Genomic DNA, 7,576 nt, shown 5'->3' with positions numbered 1-7,576 from the left:
AGGCCTATAAGTCCCAATAGCTTCCCGGGGGGGGGGGGGTCCGGTAACCCCCGGAACTCCGGTTTTATCCGAAACTTCTCCGGAACACTTCCGGTGTCCGAATATAGTCGTCCAATATTTCAATCTTCATGTCTCAACCATTTCGAGACTCCTCGTCATGTCCGTGATCACATCCGGGACTCCGAACAACCTTCGGTACATCAAAACACATAAACTCATAATAAAATTGTCATCGTAACATTAAGCGTGCGGACCCTACGGGTTCGAGAACTATGTAGACATGACCGAGACACGTCCCCGGTCAATAACCAATAGCGGAACCTGGATGCTCATATTGGCTCCCACATATTCTATGAAGATCTTTGCCCGCGATTCGATATCTCAATACCTAGTTCAATCTCATTACCGGCAAGTCTCTTTACTCGTTCCGTAATACATCATACCGCAACTAACTCATTAGTTGCAATGCTTGCAAGGCTTTAAGTGATGTGCATTACCGAGAGGGCCCAGAGATACCTTCCGACAATCGGAGTGACAAATCCTAATCTCGAAATACACCAACCCAACAAGTACCTTCGGAGACACCTGTAGAGCACCTTTATAATCACCCAGTTACGTTGTGACGTTTGGTAGCACACAAAGTTTCCTTCGGTAAACAGGAGTTGCATAATCTCATAGTCATAGGAAAATTTATAAGTCATGAAGAAAGCAATAGCAACATACTAAACGATCGTGTGCTAAGCTAACAGAATGGATCATGTCAATCACATCATTCTCCTAATGATGTGATCTCGTTAATCAAATGACAACTCATGTCTATGGTTAGGAAACATAACCATCTTTGATTAACGAGCTAGTCTAGTAGAGGCATACTAGTGACATACTGTTTGTCTATATATTCACACATGTATTATGTTTTCGGTTAATACAATTCTAGCATGAATAATAAACATTTATCATAATATAAGGAAATAAATAATAACTTTATTATTGCCTCTAGGGCATATTCCCTTCACCACTATGCAAGACGACACCCACGGCGAGCTGGAGGAGGTGATGTCGTGGGATGCTGCACCATGCTGAGCTGCGAGCTGGAACCATCCGGGAGGACTAGAGCTGCACCCGTCCATGACCGTGCGAGGGGGGACCCACTGGAGGCCATGATGCAATCCCGATGGCCGCAGGCGGGACCTTACTGAAGCTCAGAGACGGAGCTAGCATCAAATTACGTGTAGGGCTAAATACCTTGAAAGATGCAATTTGAAGATTTGTTTGTACTTTATAAGGAGAAATTACAAGGGCCGTCATTACTAGGCCTCGGGCTATAGCCCCACTTACCACATGCCTGTCTCCGCCCCTGCTGAAGCTTGTTGGCCACATCCCCGACGACGGCGAGTTGGGGCGGGGGGCTATGCTCTGCACGTGGGATCGTGGGGACGGTGTGAGGGGAAGAAGGCGACTGTAGGGGGCCAGATCTGATGCTTGTAGATGGATGAATCAGACCGACGCGTAGTACTGGCCAAAATAAAAGCATTCAGCATTCGAAATCACTCCATGTTCGCTCGCTCGAGCGATTGATTCCACCTCCCACGGTCAACAGAGCCTTTTTGTCGGGACGAGTTACATGAGTGAGAGCAACTAACTAAGGAGCGCTCCTTCGGGAGCCTCCCCAAGGGTCACTTGGGGTGGGCTGAGAGCCACGTGTCGCGCTCTGGACTCTCCCTCTAGATTTTATTTTTTCCACACGCATTTTGGCTTGGTTTTTTTATCATATTGTTGGTTATCCAACGATCGTTCTTAGATTTTCGATAAAAAATCAAAAAAAAATCCGTGAAAAATGCATTTTTCTTTTTTTCGTGAGAGGTACGGATTTGCTTTTGCGAGAGGCATGGATTTGCTTCCGCGAGAGGCACCTCTCGAAAACGAAAAATATGTGTTTTCTTTTCTATTTTGCTTCCGCGGGAGGAACGGTTTTGCTTCTGCGAGAGGTATGGTTGTGCCTCTCGAAAATGGAAAAAATGCATTTTGTTTTTTCCTTCCATGGGAGGCACGGTTTTGCTTCCGCGAGAGGCACAACCGTGCCTCTCAGAAACAAAAAAAATAAATGTCTTCTTCTTTTTCTTTCCCAAATGATAAGTGTCACACATGTGTCACGAAGTAACACCGCCTTGACGTTTTTTACAACTAAAATTGCCATGAAAAGAAAAACAAATCTAAAAATAACTGAAACTTGCCATCTAAACAGAAAGTTTTTTTTGCTTCACAACTAAAACTGCCATCCTCGGCTAACTAAATTTTCCATTAAGAACATCAGGGCAGAATTCCTCCGTGCCACACGTGTGGCACTTATCAGGGTTCTTTTATTTTCCTTTCATGAGAGGCAGGAAAACGGCTTTAGGAAAGGGAAAAAGGTGCTCTTGGTAGGGTTTTTTGTGAAAAAAAATTCATCTAGACCTACCAACATGGGATCTAATTTTAAAGATCTCGACGTGAGGAATCCAACGGTGAAAACGGTTCAAGATTTGGATGCACGGTTTAAGAGATAAAATATTTGAATAAAGGGATCTACGGAAAAAAGGGAAAACTCACAGGTTGTGACAAGTGACACACATGCAGCATGCCACTTATCGCAACCAAGGAAGGATGGAAATGATCTTTGGAAGGAGTGCTGTTTAATTAGGGATTGTTGGGAAACGTAGTATGCAATTTCAAAAAAATTCCTACGATCATGCAAGATCTATCTAGGAGATGCATAGCAACGAGAGGGGGAGAGTGTGTCCACGTACCCTCGTAGACCGAAAGTGGAAGCGTTAACTTAAAGCGGTTGATGTAGTCGAACGTCTTCGCGATCCAACCGATCAAGCACCGAAATTACAACACCTCCGAATTCAGCACACGTTCAGCTCAATGACGTCCCTTGAACTCTTGATCCAGCAAAGTATCGAGTGAGAGTTTTGTCAGCACGACGGCATGGTGACGGTGATGGTGATGTGATCCGCGCAGGGCTTTGCCTAAGCACTACGACAATATGACCGGAGGAGTAAACTATGGAGGGGAGCACCGCACACGGCTAAGAAACAAATGGTTGTGCTTTGGGTGTCCCCCTGCCCCCGTATATAAAGGAGGAGAGGGAGGAGGTCGGCCACAGGGGGCGCGCCATGGGGGGAAACCGACTAGGACTCCTAGTCCTAGTCGGCCCACCTTCCTTTCTTTCGGAGGGGGAAAAGGGAAGGAGAGGGAGAGGGAGAAGGAAAGGGGGGCCGCGCCCCCTTCCCCTTGTCCAATTCGGACAGCCCATTGGGGAGGGGCGCCACCCCTTGCGGGCTCCCCTCTCTCTCCCCTATGGCCCATGTTGGCCCATTACTTTCCCGAGGGGGGTCCGGTAACCCCTCGGCACTCCGAAAAATATCCGAACCACTCCGAAACCATTCCGGTGTCTGAATACCATCATCCACTATATAAATCTTTACCTCTCGACCATTTCGAGACTCCTCGTCATGTCCGTGATCTCATCCGGGACTCCGAACAATCTTCGGTCACCAAAGCACATAACTCATAATACAAATCGTCATTGAACGTTAAGCGTGCGGACCCTACGGGTTCGAGAATTATGCAGACATGACTGAGACACATCTCCGATCAATAACCAATAGCGGAACCTAGATGCCCATATTGGTTCCTACATATTTCTACAAAGATCTTTATCGGTCAAACCGTAATGACAACATACGTCATTCCCTTTGTCATCGGTATGTTACTTGCCCGAGATTCGATCGTCGGTATCTTCATACCTAGTTCAATATTGTTACCGGCAAGTCTCTTTACTCATTCCGTAATGCATTATCCCGCAACTAACTCATTATTTACATTGCTTGCAAGGCTTATCGTGATGTGCATTGCCAAGAGGGCCCAGAGATACCTCTCCGATACTCGGAGTGACAAATCCTAATCTCGATCTATGCCAACCCAACAAACACCTTCGGAGACACCTGTAGAGCATCTTTATAATCACCCAGTTATGTTGTGACGTTTGATAGCACATAAGGTGTTCCTCCGGTATTCGGGAGTTGCATAATCTCATAGTCAAAGGAATATGTATAAGTCATGAAGAAAGCAATAGCAATAAAACTTAATGATCATTATGCTAAGCTAACAGATGGGTCTTGTCCATCACATCATTCTCCTAATGATGTGACCTCATTCATCAAATGAAAACACATGTCCATGGTCAGGAAACTTAACCATCTTTGATTAACGAGCTAGTCAAGTAGAGGCATACTAGGGTCACTTTGTTTTGTCTATGTATTCACACATCTATCAAGTTTCCGGTTAATACAATTCTAGCATGAATAATAAATATTTATCATGATATAAGGAAATATAAATAACAACTTTATTATTGCCTCTAGGGCATATTTCCTTCAGGGATTTCGGAAGTTTTTGCATGGGAGGACATGCTCGCATGCAGGCCCAACCTAACCATTCTTGCCCTGAATTTTAGGGTGGGGCCCACCTAAGAGCATCTCCAACAGCCGCGCAACGCGCTAATAGCGAGTTTTTTGCGCGGCGAGGAGCGCTTGCTGCAGCGGCCGCTGCAAAGTTTAGCGCGCGAGAGCCGCTCCAGCAGCCGCTGCAAAAAAAACAGCGTGCATTCTCACACAAACAACATATGCACTCCAAACACAATCAAGAATGTTAGATAATAACAAGAAATAAATGAGAGAGAGAGAGAGACAGATTTTTACGTGGAAACCCTTGCGGGAGAAAACCATGGACGCACGAAGGCGCAATCACTATGAGGAGGAGTATTACAAGCATGAGACGACAAACCGTCTGAGGAGCGACTACATGGGGTATATAAGAGGGCAATACATGAGAGTCCTTGGAGGACAAGTAATCGAGTTGTACTCGTACGCATCGGTACCAATGCAAAGGCCCACACCGTATGTACTACGTCTAGTCCAATACGGTAGAATGTGGATCACAATTTAACAATCTCCACCTTGAGCTAAATTCCCTCCAGTAGTCGAAGGAAGTGAATAACTCCATCCAAATCAGCTTAAACACCTTGTGCGTCAAAGTCCATAGGACTACTGAGAAATACCAACTAAGCCTGAGCAAAGCTCAAACTTATTGGTCGGAACTAGCTTTGTCATCATATCAGCAGGATTATCATGAGTACTTATCTTGCATACCTTCAAATCGCCTTCAGCAACAACATCTCGAATATAATGAAATCTGACATCAATGTGCTTTGTCCTCTCATGATACATTGGATTCTTTGTAAGATATATGGCACTTTGACTGTCAGAAAATATGGTAGGGCAAGATGAATCTCCACAAAGCTCAGTGTACAAACCTCTCAACCAGATAGCTTCTTTGCATGCCTCAGAAATAGTCATATACTCGGCATCAGTAGTGGAACAAGCCACAATAGACTGTAAAGTTGCTCTCCAACTCACAACACAACCACCAATGGTGAAAACATAACCTGTGAGTGATCTTCTCTTATCCAAATCACCAGCAAAATCAGAATCAACAAAACCTACAAGTCCATCTCCAGTTTTCCCAAACTGTAGATAAGCATTAGAAGTACCTCGCAGGTATCTGAAAATCCACTGAACTGCTTTCCAATGCTCTTTTCCAGGATTAGCCATGTATCTACTAACAACACTCAAAGCATATGATAAATCCGGACGAGAACAAACCATGGCATACATAAGTGAACCAACTACACTCGAATAGGGAACTCTAGACATGTACTCCATATCTGCATCTGACTTAGGACATAAAGCTGATGATAATTTGAAGTGTGCAGCTAACGGAGTACTTACTGGCTTGGCATTATGCATATTAAAACGACAAAGAACTTTATCAACATATCCTCTCTGACTTAGATATACTTTTCCAGACGGTCTATCTCTGGATATTTCCATGCCAAGTATTTTCTTTGCTGCACCCAAATCCTTCATCTCAAATTCATTACTCAATTGCTTCTTTAGTTCACTAATCTCTGACATACTCTTTGCAGCAATAAGCATATCATCAACATAAAGGAGCAAATAAATAGTTGAACCATTGACAGTTTTCAAATAAACACAACTATCATAATTAGACCTTTTGAAACCTTGAGAGAGCATAAAGGTGTCAAATCTCTTGTACCACTGTCTAGGGGATTGCTTCAATCCATAAAGAGATTTCTTTAACTTATAGACAAGCTTTTCTTTTCCAGGAATAACAAAACGTTCAAGTTGTTCCATATAAATATCCTCTTCTAATTCTCCATGTAAAAATGCAGTTTTAACATCCAATTTTTCAAGCTCAAGATCATGCATGGCAACAATACTGAGTAAAGTGCGAATAGAGCTATGCTTCACAATAGGAGAAAAGACTTTGTTATAGTCAATACCTGGAATCTGACTGTAACCTTTAGCAACTAACCTTGCTTTATATCTTGTCTCATCATTAGGAGAAACACCTTCTTTCCTCCTGAAACCCACTTGCAACGAATATGTTTCTTCTCTCTAGGTAATTTTACTAAATCCTAAGTGCCATTCTTTTCAAGTGATTCCATCTCATCATGCATAGCGGTCATCCACTTATTACTATCACCAGAAATAATAGCCTCGGAATATGAAGAAGGCTCAGAATTACCTTCAATTTCTTCTGCAACAGATAAAGCAAAAGAAACAATATTGCACTCTTCAGTTAACCTGTCAGGTTTATTAATACCCCGCCTAACTCTGTCACATGCAAGATTCCAACTGGGCAAAACAATAGGCTGATTTGGAGTGGGAGTGACATGATCATCATTAACAACGGGTTCATCATGTGCATCAACAATTTCATTACTAGAAGTATCACCTGAATCAATAACATGCTCCACCTGAACAGTAGGCTCCTAAACAATAGGCTGTTGTTCACTCTCAACGGGACATTAGTACATGAAACATCATGTAACATAGCAGATTCATTAAAGATAACATTTCTGCTAATAACCACCTTCTGGGTTTCAGGATTCCACAATTTAAAACCTTTAACACCAGACTTATAACCAAGAAACACTAGTAGAAAAATGACTTTTAGTACCGGTTCGTAAGGACCTTTAGTACCGGTTCTGGAACCGGCACTAAAGAGTGAGGACTAAAGGTCCCCCCCCTTTAGTACCGGTTCAACACGAACCGGGACCAAAGGCCCACCACGTGGCACGAGGCGTGCCGTGGTCTGGGGGACCTTTAGTCCCGGTTGGTAAGGATTTTTTTTTTGAAATAAAGCAAAAACAGCCTGCCTACTGGGTCGGCACGGCCTGCATACGACTAGAAACCCAATCTCTAGTTGGGCCAGGATGCAGGCCCGTACGGCCCAGTAGGCCCCATAGGGCAAAAGACTTGCAATAGGCCCACAAAGGCCTGCTTAGAGAGGAGCTCGACACGGTAGCCGCGGCGGGGCTTATAAACCGGTGCGAGCTCCTCTCAACTAGCGAGGTGGGACTAAACATTGTGCACTGCGGGTGGCAGCGCACCACCTTTAGTACCGGTTGGTGGCTCCAACAGGTACTAAAGACCCCCCCCCCCTT

The sequence above is a fragment of the Triticum aestivum genome, chromosome 7A, assembly GCF_018294505.1.
Source record: "Triticum aestivum cultivar Chinese Spring chromosome 7A, IWGSC CS RefSeq v2.1, whole genome shotgun sequence".
Lineage (NCBI taxonomy): Eukaryota > Viridiplantae > Streptophyta > Magnoliopsida > Poales > Poaceae > Triticum > Triticum aestivum.
The sequence above is the reverse complement of the archived record's forward strand: the minus strand, read 5'-3'. Positions refer to the sequence as shown.